Source organism: Mobula birostris, chromosome 1 (genome assembly GCF_030028105.1).
Source record: "Mobula birostris isolate sMobBir1 chromosome 1, sMobBir1.hap1, whole genome shotgun sequence".
In the NCBI taxonomy this organism is placed as follows: domain Eukaryota; kingdom Metazoa; phylum Chordata; class Chondrichthyes; order Myliobatiformes; family Myliobatidae; genus Mobula; species Mobula birostris.
In genome coordinates, this window is record NC_092370.1 from 34615300 (window position 1) to 34632472 (window position 17173).

Sequence of the window (17173 nt, forward strand, 5' to 3'; positions counted from 1 at the left end):
GGGCTAGCAAACCTGACTGTTAAAACAAAACAGCAATAAAGAATCCTACATCTGAGTGTGACAATAGTCCTGGGTCTCCACCCAGGACTTGCATGATCGACAGTAGTGAAAACCAAGAAGGAAGCTATTGACACAGTGAAGGAAGCTGTGAACACTACCAGACATGGAAGACCTTCATTGCTCCCCTAAACACCAGCAGTTTAACAGTCAAAAGAGGAAAAAAAAAGAGAGCTGACCATTGAAGGAATCTTTATTCTTTTCCAAGTAAATTCTAAAATATACTAATTTATTTTGCAAGCATCCTGGAACCCGTGCTGCGGTCTAACTTACTTTTAAGATTCTTCGCAAGTTTCAGAGTGAAGTACCTTTTCTAAAGATCCTGTAATCCAGCATTAATTTGGAACGACCAAACTCATTCTCATCTTACTCGCAGTTCAATGAAAGGCACACTTGAATAATTTAATGCCTCTACACTTGTCCACCTGTCCAGCCACCTTATTTACACAGATATCTCATGCAAAATCATTAGAGGTGCAAGATTGCCCACGAACTGACTCCAAAAAAAATTTTAACAATAACTGTGCTCAGCTATTTAGCTCAAAGTTTACAGAAAAGAAAGGCGGACCTTTGAAATACAAGAATTATGACTTAAATAATATTTAAAATGCACCACAGGAAGGGACAAGGATATACTACAGTCTGTGAAAGCTTTGCAAAAACACAGCTAATGAATTCATTGAAACTTCGTGAACATTTCATGACATTCACAAAGTTTACAATGAGTTATACTGTAACTTCTTTGCACACATACTCCAAACAGCTGAGATCAATGTTAACCTCTGAGAAGCTCAGTGAGGAATGTTCAAACTGATTGATAGGAGAGCCTTGATGTTTCTTCCTGTCTGCTTATTGACACCACAATGCCTTGATAACCATTTTATGTTCAATACACATATTTACCAATTCGCCAGCCTCCATTCAAAAGTCTGTAAACACCTTTGGGGCAAAAGTCACTGTAGAAATGGTGAGTACTATACTTTCACCATTTACTGCAAAGTCTAAACAATTGTTTTTTTATACAGAACTTAATCTGCATCTCCCAATCCCCCCAAAAAAGTTATAAACTCTCTTAGTAAATAAATAAATTTGCATTCTGTTTCCTCGGCCATATTTATGCCACTGTAACAGCATTACCACCATCAGGCAGCATATAGGAATTTGCCTCAGAAGGACTGCATTCCGTAGGGATTCTCACTTCTGTGAGGAATATTACTATCAATCCAAACCTTTGTTAATTTGCCTACCCTTTCTGAATATCAAATAATCTTAAATATTAGCTTCTAACCATGCTTAATTCTTGCCGGGACTGCTGCGATGGCTAATTTATCAGAAATTTTAAATTGAGTCTATGCTTAATTTTGATTTATTATACTAATGATAATTATTGCCATAAAGTATATCTTACACCAAGTTTAAATTTGGTTGTATAACTTGTTGTCATTATTTTATACTATTTACTATATAGAACCAATTTTATGAATAGATTGGAGAAATATTAGATGAAGCTAATCCTCATTAGTCCTCCCAAAGTGTGTCATTTCATGCTTATCAGGATTAAATTCTATCCGCCATTGCCCTGCCCATTTTACCAACTGATCGATATCTTCCTGTAACCTAAGATGACCCTTCTCACTATCATCATCAGAACTAATTTTCATGTCAGCTTACTTAACATAGCTCACACATCTTTCTGTGCCCCATTCACTTGCCAATCAATTTAAACTCTCCTCCAAATGTATTGGGAAATCTCCTAAGTCTTATTTTGATTCAGCCTGTACAGGTGTCACGTTCCTCAGAAACTATCAGTGATCCAGAAGGCTAAGCCGCTCCCCACTTCTTACACCACCCCTTTAACCATACATTCAACAGGTTAATCCTCCCGTTACTATATTCACCAAGGTGAGACACGAGACATAATCCAGAGCTCCTCCTCTTTAGTGTCGGACCTAGATCCCTTCTGCAGCAGCACCTCATCCATCTTTATAGCTAATACCAATGTGAACCACAACCTCTGGTTGTTTACCTATCCTGCCTGGGAATCTTATTGCGGCCAAATTATCTGACTGCCCCCCAAACAACTGAAATCCCTGCCATTACAGCTCTCCTAATCTTTTGCTTCCTTCTGTACAGATGCCTTGGTGGCATTAGCTTGGCTGTTGTTAACTTCCCAACAGGACCTCCCCCACCTCATCCATGATCCCCCAGCAGTATTCAAAATAGAATATTTTTTGTACGGGCAATGGCCACAAGGGATTTCTGCATTACTTACCTGAACCTAAAGCTTCATCTGGTAGTCACTCATGGGGCCAAGTTCTCCTGCCAAGGATGACCCTTGAACTACATTATGACTGTATATGAAGGGAGCAAGAAAGTACAAAGCAAGAAAGCAAGAAAGTCTTTGTTCTACTCTAAATATATCCTTCTCCTATCTAAAATCCATACCTTTATTTTGAGAATTGAATCGGTTCTGAAAGATTGGCTATTCACTGAGCACTCTCCTTGCCAAAGCCCACACTCAGACTCTTAAATATTTTATATATATATAGATATATGTAATTCAGCTTTATTTCTATATTTATCATGTATTGTATTGTACTACTATGTTAAGTTAACAAATTTCACTGACATATGCCGGTGATATTAAACCTGATTCTGATTCATCTGTATTCTGAGATCAACTGTAAAATGTAATCTAAAACTGGTGTCAAAATTGTGAAAGGTTTTATTGCTTTTGAACGTTACCAGATTCAGAAACATTAAAAAGTTACAAGAATTCAATTAAACAATTCAAAATGTTGGAAGTTATTAGAAATTAAATCAACATAAATTAACTTGTAGACTCTTTTAGAGAAAGTTAAAAATGCTGAAGTATCAATTTAATGTTCAATTTAATGTCAGGGAACATATAGAGTATACAGCCTGAAATTCTTACTCTTCACGGACATCCTCAAGACAGAGACAAAACAAGTAAACCCAATTATTTCAAAAGCACACAAGCTTCTTTATACTTTCAAGCCCAAGAAAATCTGCAGATGCTGAACATCCAAAGTAACACACACACAAAATACTGGAGGAACTGAGCAGACCAGGCAGCATATACGGAAAAGAGTAAACAAGAGATGTTTTGGGCCAAGACCCTCTATCAGGACCCTCTGTAAACTTCTCCCTTGCAGCCGTTCCTCTCCACTGAAATGAATAGGCTCTTTGTTGCCATGTCACAGTTCAAATCAAATTCAGAAAGTTCACACTTCATGGCTGAGTTCAACTTTAGAGCATAGTTGAGAAATCACTGCTTAAACTCAGCCAGTGAGCTTTGGAATTTTCTACTTTGGGACTATTGCTGAGAATGTTTGGCATAGAACAATCATCATTTACAAGCAAATTCAGTTCCAATATTTGTTAAAGTGAACACATGATAGTAAGACACATAATTGAATCAAATCTCTATAATTTACTTATTTTTTTATTTATTGAGATATAGCACGGAATAAGCCCTTCCAGGCATTTGAGCTGCACCACCCAGGAATCCCCCGATTTAATCCTAGCCTAATCACAGGAGAAGTTAAGCTACCAACCAGAGCACCCAAACGAAACCCACACGACCACGGAGAGGATATACAGACGCCTTACAGGCAGCAGCGGAGATTGAACCCAGGTCATAAGTACTCAAAGGGGTTGTGTCAACCACTACCCTACCGTGCGGCTCCTTGCTGAACTTGCTTGCAAATGTTGATTATTCTGCGCCAAACATTCAGTTTTTCTCAGCAATAGTCCCAAAGTAGGATAATAGTCCCAAAGCTTACTAGCTGAGTTTGAACAGCAATTTCCCAACTCTGCACTAAAATTGGAAATAAAATATACCGGAAAAAAATACATTACTTGTGTTAGCTATTGTAGAAACTTAACTACAAACTAATGCGAAAGGTAAGAGTTGGATGAGCACTGCCATTTGCTCTTATGGATAGGTTGACTAATCTGTGAAAACTTAGACAGTAATTTTAGCTCTTATTCTAATGAAGTTCAACACTCAAAATCTGTGTCCTGTGCAGCTATATCTTTTTTAATGTAGATCAATCAGTTTTATACCTCCTATCCAAAAATTGTGCAGAATCCCATGGGTTACTGAAAATTATCCTTTCATTCCTGCCGCCTGTTTTAAGTCAGTCAAAACATTCCAGACTTCAAAAGAGGGCTTTGCCTGCTTATACCATTTTGGCCTCCCCATACAGTTGGGCTATAAAAGGCTGGTTATTTGGATAAATTAATTTCTGGAGCCTGTTTGATTTCCAGAAGGCACCAGTGTCTGACACCAAATTAGTTCCACTACAGATATATACAAATCTTTGCATACACCTAAAGAAACACATTTATAATGTCTGCCTATTTGTAACATGGTACCAGTTAAATGGAATCTTCAACTCTCCAACTGTCATTCTTTCTCTAATTTTTCCTCGAATTACACCTTAACAAATGCATGGAAAAGAAACATTTTAAAGAAATTAGTGCTACTTATTTCTATTGAAATAGTGTAATTTTATAAATCTTAATATTTAATCCACTCTAGATTCAAAATTTCTGAAACATATGTTTGCTTCAAATATAACAAACCTACAAATTCACAGGTATGAACAGATCAAACTAATCACACAAATTACATTTATTTTAAACTTCAGAATATTAAGGAGTTATATTTTCTTGGAAAATAAGATGTAAAATTTTCATCCTGACATGTTAACGTAGTTTACAGTTCCCATTGACAGAAAGGTAATAATCCTGACTATTATTATCTGTGGCATGAGTTTTTATATGACTGAAAACAATACTATATAGAGAGTGTAGAATATTTTGAAAATAGTTGAAAAACTATTCAAAGTACTAAAAATGTCATAATGTGTTTCTGTGTGTAAAGAAACATAGATCAATTTTAAACTGTTCATTAGGCATATGTTAGGATTTAAATTTATAATAAAATTTTGCATTCTTGTGTTACTTATTGCACTCTTTTGTTACTTATTCCACTATCAACTAGATGTTATATAACAGGTACAAACTCTGAGCCAGGAAATTCACAGCCAAATTTCACCAGTGCAAAACTGCTGAATGATCTCCATTGCTTGGGTTAGTGTTGGAGGATAAGTTAACTTCAGGGAAGAGAGAAAAAGGGCCAAAATCAACAAACATGGCTCCTTAAGCTGAACAATGGCTTTGAAAACTTGTTACGAAAGAAAATAAACTCCGTGCATGATGTGTTTTGTTACATCAAAGAAATGAACACAAAGTTCATGAAGCTTTTACAAGTAAGCTGGATTAGTTTCACACAAATTCACACAGCTGGTTGCATTAAAAACACATGAAGTAAACTATTGACGTTGGCTGGCCAAAGCACCCTCTTACCCAGTGCTCATCGGCCTGCATAGGTACAGAAACCTGCAAGTGTGCTGTTCTTTGTGGTTTAAAGGTCACAATGATGATAGGTTAACTTAATTAGTCCTGAAGAAGAGCTTCAGCCCAAAACATCAACTCTCTGTTCATTTCCGTAGACACTGCCTGACTTGCTGAGTTCCTCTAGCATTTTGTGTCTGCTGCTTTGGATTTCTAGCATCTGCAGACTTTCTTGGGTTTGTAAGTTAATTCTGCCTAATATTTCTGCTTAAACCTACTTATGATTTTCATAAATATCATTGGTGCTGGCAGGAAGCTGGAATGTCATCAGAAAAAATAGATGATGGTATTTGATACTTGATTGTGCACCACATAAAACTGATTTAAATTAGAACTGGGGGTGGGCAGATGAAATCTTGGTGATGATTATAAGCACTTCTCCTTTGCTCATATTTTTGTACAGAACAGAAGGAGTCCATTTTGCCACTTGAGTCTTTGCTGGTTTTCAGAGCAATCCCAACAAATCCCACACAGCTTTTAGTTTCTCCTGTAACCTATTCTCCTTCTCATGTCCGTGAACACTCCTCAATCTTCATTAGGGATAATTTTCGGCAACTGTTTGACTAACCAATCAGCAGCATGTTTCTGGGACAAGGAAGGAAACTGGAGCACCTAGACAAAACCTGTGTAGTCGTGGGAAGAATATATCAACTCCATTTGGGGGTGTAAGGATCGAACTCAGATTAGATTAGATTATGAAGACACGCAGTCCTCTTTTATTGTCATTTAGTAATGCATGCATTAAGAAATGATACAATATTTCCTCTAGTGTGATATCACAAAACACAGGACAGACCAAGACTGAAAAAAACTAACAAAACCACATAATTATAACATATAGTTACAACAGTGCAACAGTACCATAACTTGAAGAAGTCCATGAGCACAGTAAAAAGTTCAAAGTCTCTCAAATGTCCCACATCTCACGCAGACTGGAGAAGGAAGAAAAACTCTCCCTGCCATGCCCGACCACAGTCCAACTCTGATTCATCCGAAAACTTCGAGCCTCCGATCAGCTCTCCAACACCAAGTACTGAGCGCCATCTCTGTCCGAACAATTTGACCTCAATCTTGGTCGCCAACAGCAGGCAAAGCCGGGGATTTTGAGGCCTTCGCTCCGGAAGATTCCCGACCGCACAGTAACAACAGCAGCGAACTGGCATTTCAGAAATTTCTCCAGATGTTCCTCTGTGCTTTCACATTTGTCTCCATCAAATCAGAATTGTCCACGGTCCCTATTTAGCAGATACGATATCATTTTTCTGAAGGCTTCTGAAGCAGCAGCAGTAATTGCTGAGCCATGCTGTTACCTACTGAACTATACAACAATCCCAAAATGTTTTGTGAAATAAACATCCGACCTAGTTCCAAAGAGTATTTTGTTTAAAGCAATCAATTATTTTGTGACTAACAAAACAGACTTTTTTAAAATTTACTTTCCACAGTGAGTAGGTGGCAGGATGGGGATGGGGATGTGAGGTGGTGTTAAATTGAAGAACTATAAGTGGGTGCAGATTTGTGATCTGCATCTAACCTGCACCTTTGGATTCCAACATGGGGAGCTGTCAAATTCATGTTGAAAACATAAGAAGAGGGATATTATATTTGGCAGTAGAGATGAGATTATTCTGAAATGTTGCTGCAGATCAGTTGATGAGTCACCCTTAGGAGAGGGTGGGCGTCAAGGATTTTGATGGCAGAAGAGTTGGAAAGATGTCCTGAGTGCTCAAGAGGTTGAAGGCTCTTGAGACACATGCTCAGAAGACAACAGCAAGAGCTGTGACAGTGATTGAAAGAAATTAATCATCAACGAGACGTTTAAAGATGTCATGGTAATGATCAGGGACAGTAATTCAGATTTTGCTGGGTTTTGTCAGCAGTTTCAGGTGGGAGCCGTTTTTACAAACTGGATATTGGTGCGCTGCTTCCCTGGAACAGCACACATGGTCCTCCAGTCCAAATATTCATAGATACATGCCCCACTGTGTTGGGATCCCAGTGATAATCCCCGCCTTCCACAGGTGCTTCTCAGTGGTGAATGTCCTCATGTCTTTTTGCAGAGTGGTTGCAGAGCTGGTGTTGAGCAGTACAGTGTGGGACTTGGGGCTGATCAGCACTTAGAGGTGGGACTTGAGGCTATACTCTGGCCAGCACAGTGATAGTGGCCATTTCAATGGATGTTGCAGTGCATGCTTCATGAATTTACAGAATGTCTGGATCTGACAAACTTGGGATCAAATGGAAAATCTTAAGGAGAGATTGGGTAGACTAGGTTTATTCTCACTGGAATACAGAGAGCAAATATGTGACCTTTTAGAGGGGTATAGATAGGAAAGACAGTCAGAATCTTTCTCCCAGTGTAGGGCTGTTTTGAACCAGAGGGCATAGATTGAAGGCAAGAGAGGAGAAAGTTAAGAGAGTAGCAAGGCATTTGGCCAGGAAGGGATGAGAAGGAAAATGGGTAATAGTGTAGATCAGCATTATGGTCAACAGGGAGGTGATGAATCATAAGATCATAAGACTGTAAGACATAGGAGCAGAATTAAGCCCTCTGGCTCATTGAGTCTGCTCTGCCATTCAATCAAGGCTGATCCTTTTTTTCCTTTCTCAACCCCATTTCCTGTAACCTTTGATGCCGTGTCCAATCACAAACCTATCAATCTCTGCCTTAAATACACCTCTACAGCTACCACTGGCCTCCACAGTTATATGTGGTAACAGATTTCACAACTCACCACCCCCTGGCTGAAGAAATTTCCCCACATCTCTGTTTTAAATGGACACCTCTCTATCCTGAGGCTGTGCCCTCTAGAATCCCCCATCATGTAGAACAGCCTTTTCACATCTATTCTGTCTATGCCTTTCAGCATTTGAAAGGTTTCAATGAGATCCCCCCCTCATCTTTCTAAATTCCAGCGAGCACAGACCCAGAGCCATCAAACATTCCTCGTATGATAACCTTTTCATTCCCAGAATTGTCCTTGTGAGCTGTCTTTAGACCCTCTCCAATGCCAGCACATCTTTTCTTAGATGAGGAGCCCAAAACTGTTCGCAATACTCAAGGTGAGGCATCACCGGTGCCTTATAAAGCCTGAATATCACATCTCTGCTCTTATATTCAAGACGTATTGAAATGAATGCTAACATTGTATTTGCCTTCCTCACCACTGACTCAACCTGTAAGTAAACCTTCAGGGTGTCCTGCACAAGGACTCCCAGGTCCCTTTACTACTCAGAGTTTTGGATTTTCTGCTTATTTAGAAAATAGTCTTCACATTTATTTCTACTACCAAAGAGCATGCCCATGCATTTTCCAACATTGTATTTCATTTACCAATTTCTTGCCCATTCTCCTAATCTGTCTCTAAGTCCTTCTACAGCCTAACTGTTTCCTCAACACTACCTGTCCCTCCACCAATCTTTGTATCATCTGCAAACTTAGCAACAAAACCATCTACTTCATCACCTAAACCATTGATATACAGCATGGAAACAGTCCCAAAACTGACCCCTGCGGAACACCACTAGTCACTGGCAGCCAACCAGAAAAGGATCCTTTTATTCCCACTGGCTGCCTTCTACCAATCAGCCAATGCTCTAACCATGTTAGTAACTTTCCTGTAATACCATGGACTCTTAACTTGGTAAGCAGCCTCACCTTGTCAAAGGCTTTCTGAAAGTCCAAATATACAACCTCCGTTACATCCCCTTTGTCTATCCTACTTGTAATCTCCTCAAAGAATTCCAACGGGTTCATCAGGCAAGATTTTCCCATGCTGACTTTGCCCTATCTTGTCCTGTGTCACCAAGTACTCCATCACCTCATCCTTAGCAAGGACTCAGTTCTGTGCTGTCCTTTTCAATAGTTCTGGAAGGCCAATCCTGAATGGATTTATGCATCTCTCTGGAGAGAAATATGTACAGAGACTAAGCCTCTCTAAGGATGTAGTCAACAAATCCTTTCACCTGCTTCAGAAAGAGAACAACTGTACAGCCATTCCTGGATTGCTCACTCTGTAGTAGTGCACGGAGTTCTTCCAGGCAAGAGAATTCGACTGTGACCAGCTCCAGCAATGACCATGAATCATCCTGGAAATGCAGCAGTTAAAATGAGCTTGGAGTACAGGATTAATAAATTGCCCAACCCGAAAATGGTGAAATGGAGTTACTTATCATTTCCAAGCTGCAAAATAATACAAGCTTCAATGTGAGAAGCCAGTGATGTTGTGGGGATGGAACTGGACTCTCTGACAGTGGTGCCTGAAAAGAGGATGCTGTCCAAGTTGCATGCCATCTTGGACAATGTCTCCCATCCACTACATAATGTACTGGTTGGGCACAGGAGCACATTCAGCCAGAGGCTCATTCCACTGAGATGCAACACTGAGCGTCATAGGAAGTCATTCCTGCCTGTGGCCATCAAACTTTACAACTCCTCTCTTGGAGGGTCAGACACCCTGAGCCAATAGGCTGGCCCTGGACTTATTTCCTGGCATAATTTACATATTACTATGTAATTATTTATGGTTTTATTACTATTTAATTATTTATGGTGCAACTGTAATGAAAACCAATTTCCCCCGGGATCAATAAAGTACGACTATGACTATGACTATGAGAAATTCACCGTGAGAAGTGCGCCCTTCTATTCTTCCTGAAATTTCTCACAGGCTTTCAAGCAGGCTGTCAATGCCTTAAACTATTCAATGCTTATGATCATCACTCTGCCTATATGGCAGATTATCTGAATCCTTATCTGAGTCTTGGGGAACAGATGGTGCATGTAACAATCTTAGGAGGTGGAACCTGGATCAATCTTATCCATTCCCCAGAGATGCAGTTGCTCACCAGGTGCTAATCCCACAACCCAACTACATTGTACAGGGTGCAGAAATCTAGCATAGGAGCAATTCCCATGAGCATCAGATTGAAATCAGTCCATTATTGCTTAAGATCCAGGGCTTGGTCAGATGGGAGTTCTTGGACATTGGAAAGAAGAAATATTTCAAAGTGAAAGATAATACCATCTAGATTTTGGAAATCAGAAGAAATCATCTCATGAGACAATGGGAAAAAAACTAGAAATTAACATTCTGTCACTTTCTGTGACCTCCATCCCACTGTTGGCCATAAGTTCTATAGTGGCTATTCTTGTAATGGCCAGTACCCTGTCCTCGAGAATACTAAAGATAGGCTAGAAAGCCACTCACTTCTATAATGGGAGATGAGTGAGAATTGTGTAATGGCAAGAGTAAACCACTAAGATGATGTTATAAATGTAGAATAAAAATGTTTGATGAATACATCAACAACTCCTGTTTCTCAACAATTGGTAAACATATGTATGAAGATACAGTGAGGCATACTGATGTTAAGACTGAGATGCAATTGTGAAGGTAATGATTGGGTAATTGCTTCATTGTTAATATTGACCTCTTTCCCACCGTCACTTCATAACAGAAATTAATGGCTTCCTGAATCTCTGGACATTTGACCTCTCCCCACCCACTTTCTCCATCTCATTGACCACAACAGCCAGACGTGTGATATAAAGTCCAAATGTTGCTCTCTGACCTATTCCATCAAAGTTTCCATGAACCTCCCAAAACTTTCTGTGTGACCTCTAACAGTGATTTAGGGTAATGAATGACTCTTCCTCCGCAGTCTAATGTTTTGATTATTGCTGGCTAGTTTCATCGAGTGCTTAGTCAAAGCTAATTCATTCAGTTTGTGCGAATGACTGAATGTATTTAGCAGGCTATGTTTCTTCATCTCACTATTAAGTATCAGCCATTGAATATTGATAACACTCTCATCATTAATGAACAAATTTTGTGTTCATGTCCCCTTAGTACTAAATTTTGTGTGACGTGTTTGAACCCATCAATAACACTGAGAGGTGGAATTAAGAAGATTAAAATCATCTATAATTGCAGCTGCCAGACACTATTTAGTTCCTCATAATTCTGGCAGAACACAGTACAACAAATTCATAACTAGGAAGGGAAACTGGCCTGCTCCTTCAGTCTGGGATGATACGTGGTTTACACTTCTGCTCCTTGTGTTTCTGTAAATATGATACCAGAAACAAATTGTTATTGTGTATTATTACTTATTACAGTGTACTGCTTCAGGTTCGTTAAGGATGTTATAGCCAGGGGTGGTAGTGGGGACAAGCTCCCACTGCCTATTAAATGCTCCCAATTAAGTGTGTCGCAAATAACCTCTGACAACTAAGTCCAGCCCTGGCCTTCATGTGTGGCTTAGCTACTAAGGCTGGCGGAAGCGTTTCTACTGACAGGAGAAAGGACAAAGGCGGCTTACTGGTGCCTTAAAACCAATCGCTTTGGGCAGATGGGGCTCGTCAGCCATAGTTGACAGCTCATCTAGGAGAAGGAAAACTCTGATCTCAAATTCTGTGGCCTTGCAGCTATACCCACTCGTGGAGAAGGCTTTGGGAATAAACCCCGAGGAAAAATCTGGAGCTGGAGTTCCAACATTGAGTTCAATGCTGACTGCTAACTTCTGTGATGTCGCTGGTACCAAACTGTATTGGTGTCTGCCTTTCCTTTGGATTCAAAGCGGGGAAGAAGAGCCCGCCACATGGACAACAGCTTGCTCTCCATATCATGCAGTCCTGGTTTGTGTATCACGTAGACCGCTGAGATGCAACATTTTGACCCAGACCAATGGGGGGCCCCAAAATGTACCCCTGCCACAAAACAACAAATTTTACAATGTTTGCCACTGATATTAAAACTGATTCTGATTCAGATTCTGAAGCTGAGACCAAATATCTGGAACAGTCGCGCAACCCATAACCCAGCATGTATCTCACTGTGGGTTGACGCCCTGACACAGCTCTGCCAAAGTAACAACCTTTCGCTCAATGTTCAAAAAACAAAAGAGCTGATCATGGATTACAGGAGGAACGGAGACAGGTTCGCCCCGGTCAATATCAATGGGTCTGCAGTTGAGAGGGTGAGTAGTTTCCAGTTCTTCAGTGTACACATCACTGAAGATCTCACCTGGACTATACACACTGGTTATGTGGTTAAAAGCAAACACACACAACTGTGTCACTTCCACCTCAGGCATGAGCTAAATCCTCAAGACCTTCAACTGGAGCACCATTGAAAGCATCCTGACTGGCTGTATCACTGCCGGGTGTGAGAACTGGACCAACCTTGACCACAGGGCACTGCTGAGAGTAGTGCGGACAGCCCAGCGCATCTGTGGACGTGAACATCCCTCCAGCGAGGATATTTACAGCAGCAAGTGCGTAAAGGAGGCCTGGAAGATCATTGGGGACACCAGTCACCCCAACCATAAACTGTTTCAGCTGCTTCCATCTGGCAAACGGTACCACAGCATCAAAGCCAGGACCAACAGGCTATGGGCCAGCTTCTTTCTACAAGCTATTAGACTTATAAATTCACGTATCTGTCCATTGCAATGAGTCATAATGCAAAGATTTTTTACTCCCTCATGTCGTGGGTTGGATGTAAGATCTAAATAAATTCAAATTCAAATGCAGGAGCACCAGCAAGAAAAAGCACTTCAGAACTAAAGCTGAAGGCAATGTATTTGCTGTCATTTGAGCAGGTGGGAGCAAATAGTGGTGAGGCAAGGCAAACAGTCACAAGTGACCAGAGTAGGATCATGTTTCTGCACAGTGCCAAAAGCAGGAAAACTTCTAATTTCCATTCAAAGCAAAGCACTTTTGAACATCTAATACTCGAATCAAAGTTAAAAGTACATTTATTATCAAAGTACGTATAGGAATAACAACCTTGGGATTTTTACAGGCAGGCACAAAACAAGGAAACCCAATACAACCCATTAAAAAAAGACAAACGCCCCATGTGTTGAAAATAAAACAAATCATACAAAAAGTAAAAGTAAGCAAATAACGTTCAGAACTGAAGTTCTTGAAAGTGAGTCCAAAGCCACAAGGCCGGTCATCACTGCAGCCGATCCAGGACCCGTTAGTTGCAGGCCACAGCCTCAGTTCAACGCGAGGGTGAGTAAACCATGCGGAACAGTGAGTTGAGCCTGTCCCTCTCCTTCGGCTCTGACACCCTGACATTTTTAGTCTGGCCCAATCCTTACATCAGCCAAACCTTGGGTCGTCCCATGCTCTTGGACCTGGGCCTTGCTGTTTTGATATGCTTTCAGGCCCAGGACCTGCTGTAGGTTTTCAGAAATAAAATGGCAGAGGCGTTTTATGTATAAGAAAAACCTTAGCAACTCATTTATTGTAAGCCAGACATTCAACACAAAGTGCAGTAAAAGTACTTTACGTAATCATGTCAGAACAGCCTCGTAAAGTGAACCCCAACTCAATGTTGGTGGCTGTGAATTATGTACATTTCCACTAATTACATCACCCTACACAGGCTCTCCCAGAACTCTCTAAAACTGGCATTGTGAGCCTGTCTGGGCTCTGATGAGCTGCCCAGCTCGAGTCCTACATTCCATGGGCAGAGGAACAGCAGAGGCCTCTGGCTTGCCCAGAAGTGTGTTGACATGCTCATGGTCATGTCGTGACAGCAGGGGGCATGGTGGCGGAATACCCCAAATCTTGGTGAGCTGGTTTAAGGCGATTGACTGAAATACATTCAGGTTTACCCCTCTTGCCTATGATCAAAGTCTTTTCTCTCTGTTCCAAAAGGTGGAACGGGTCATTGTAAGGGGGCCTAAGGGGATGTTGTTGTGCATCATGGCGGACAAAAACAAACAAGGTGGAATGTAGGTCAACAGGGACCCAAGAGTGCTGTACACCATGATGAGTGGTACAATTAGGTACCAAGGAATTAAATTTACTGAAGAGGATGGAATGCTGCTCAGAGGCCAGTCAGGAATAAAATCCCCTGGCACTTGTAACGGCTGCCCGTGTACCAGTTCAGCTATGGATGACTGCAGGCTTATTTCGGAGCTGTTCCGAGCCCCAGCAGGACCCACGGGAGACGATCATGCCAACACTCATCCATCAGGGAAGCCGTGATAGGTCATTGGACAGTAGCCAGCATAGTCCACTCCTATGTGTATGGCTGGCCGTCAGAGGCAATCAGCTATGGCATTATTTTTCCCCTTGAAATGTTGTATATCAGTTGTGAACTCTGATTTGTACTCCAGCTGACGTTGCTGCCATGCAGACCAAGGGTGTAGTATTTTGACCATTGTGTGCGCAAGGGATTTGTGGTCAACGAATGCTGTGAGGTGGCGACCCTCTAGAAGGAAACAAAAATGGCGGACAGGCAGAAAGAGACTGAGAAGCTCACAGTCAAACGTGCTGTAGTTCCTTTCAGGGTGAACGGAGATGCTGGCTGAAGGTGAGAAGCTGCCTCTTGCCTCTGACCAGCTGTTCATGAACAGCACCCACAGCATAGTCTGAAGCACATGTAGTAATGGCCACAGGTGTGTTATGGAGTGGATACGCCATCAAATGCCTTGGTCACCTCCACTGACCAGTCAAGCACATGATTGGGGTATTTGCCTTTAAGCACACTATACAGGGGAAGCACAAATTCAGCAGTTTTTCAGCTCTCCAGAGCAGTGGGAAATCCATAATAGTGGCTACTTTTGGTGGGATGGGTTTTGTGCTTCTGCAGAGATGCGATGGCTGAGAAAGTCAATGGTTGACCACCCAAACTGGAATTTAGCAGGGTTAATAATCAACCCATGTTGGCTTCAGCGCTTGAAAAGTGTGCCGAGAGGAGATACATGTTCAGATTTGGATGCACTGGCGATAAGTAGGTTATCCAGGTAAACAAAAAGAAAATCTAAGACTTTTAATACAGAGTCTATCAGCCGTTGGGAAGTCGGTGCTTCATTTTTCAGCCCAAACATTACACACAGAAACTGAGAGGCCAAATGGAATTATCACAGCCATTTTGGGAATGTCCTCTGAGGACAAAGGCACCTAATGTTAGCCCCTGACTGGATCGACTTTGGAAAAAACTAGATCACCATCAAACTTAGGGAGCACATGGCGGGGCAAAGCCCAGAGGCTATTCGACTGGCATACAATGTGGAGTCTTTCCACATAGGCAAACGCAGCCTTCACTTTTGCCAGCGTTTGCACGGGAACATGGACCGGAGGGCCATTTGTAGAAATGTGATGTTCAAGGCCACGTTTTGTGACTGTAGTTGAGCATGTAGGCATGGTGAGGTTTGGGAATTCGCCCAGCAGTGGCGAAAACTCACATGCAGCGGTGCATGTGCTTGACAGCGTCGTTGTGGAGAACTTTCAATGGTAGCAGGGTAATGACCAAAAGTCCTTGACATCCGCAAGCTGGCAGTTCTTAAAATCAACTCATAGTCCTCGGGCACACAGGAAATCTGCACCGAGCAGAGGTCTAGCCACTTTAGCCAGGACGAAATCCCATGTGTAACATCACCCACTGAATCAGAGTGTCACCCGCCATGTGTCATAGGCCTGGATCCTGCTGCCTTTGGTGGCCTCCAGTGAAGTTTCATCACTCTTTGCTTTCCCATCAATAGGCGATACTGGCAGCACACTCACTGGGGCTCACATGTCACACAGGAAGCATCGCCCTGAAAGGGTGTCTGTAATGAACATAGCTGTAACCTATGGTGTTCACAGACCTCTGATGTCCCAGTGCACTGGCACTGTCGAAGCTGCGAGGTTGGCACTTCCTAGCATTCGTACCAAAGTGAGCGTGGTGAAAGCACAGGCCCGGCATCATCTGTTTCGTGGCCGTGGGCATCCTTATGTTGGGGGCCTTGCTGACCAGACTTACTGAGGTAAGGAATGATGAGTAATGACTATCAACCATTTCAGCAAGCTCCCTATAGTCTTTCATGGGTGCATGAGCGAGGACTATGTGAACTTGATCAGGCATTTGCTGCATTGAAGAGTTCTGTGAAAATAAGACAAAGAGGCAATTTCCCAGGAGGTACAGCATTTGGTCCATTAGCTCCGATGGCTTAGCATTGCTGAGGCCAGGCAAGGAGAGCAGTTGTTTGCTGTGCTCGGACTCCAATAGTTCAAAAGTCTGTAAAAGGTGAGCTTTCAGCAATCGTATTCAGGCGGGTGTTCTAGCAGACTCACCGCTCTTGCAGCCGTAGAGTTGCTGAGCGCTGCTATCACAGAGAAATATTTGGTATTGTTGTTGGAGATTTCTCGTAGAACTGGGCCTCGGCGTGTACGAAACAAGCAAGGGCATTTTGTTCCCTAGACGATGGTAGCTTCAAAGTGACTGCGATGGCCGACATGTTCAATAACGCTGGTATCGTCTTAGAGCATCGGGGTCACTAATGCAGATTTTCACAAAGAAAATGGTGGAGGCATTTATGTTTAAAAGAAACCATGGCAACTCGTTTATTGTGATCCAAACACTGAACAGTCTGTTGAAAGCTTGAAAGCCTTTGCACAGGTTTTAATAAATGTATAAGGTATGATGCATGGGAGAGAATTTGCAATAGATAGCTACATAAATGTAGTTGCTTGTAGGTAGCTCATATCCAGCCAACGCAAGCAGCCCTAAATGACACCAATATGTGTGTAAATACAATATTCTGTATTTGAGGCAATCTACACCTGTATTAAGGATGGTTGTCTGCCAGCACAAGACCAGAGCTTGTATTAAATAGATCAATCATCACCTCACGACCGTCATCTCAGGGATATCAGCACAGAAATTTT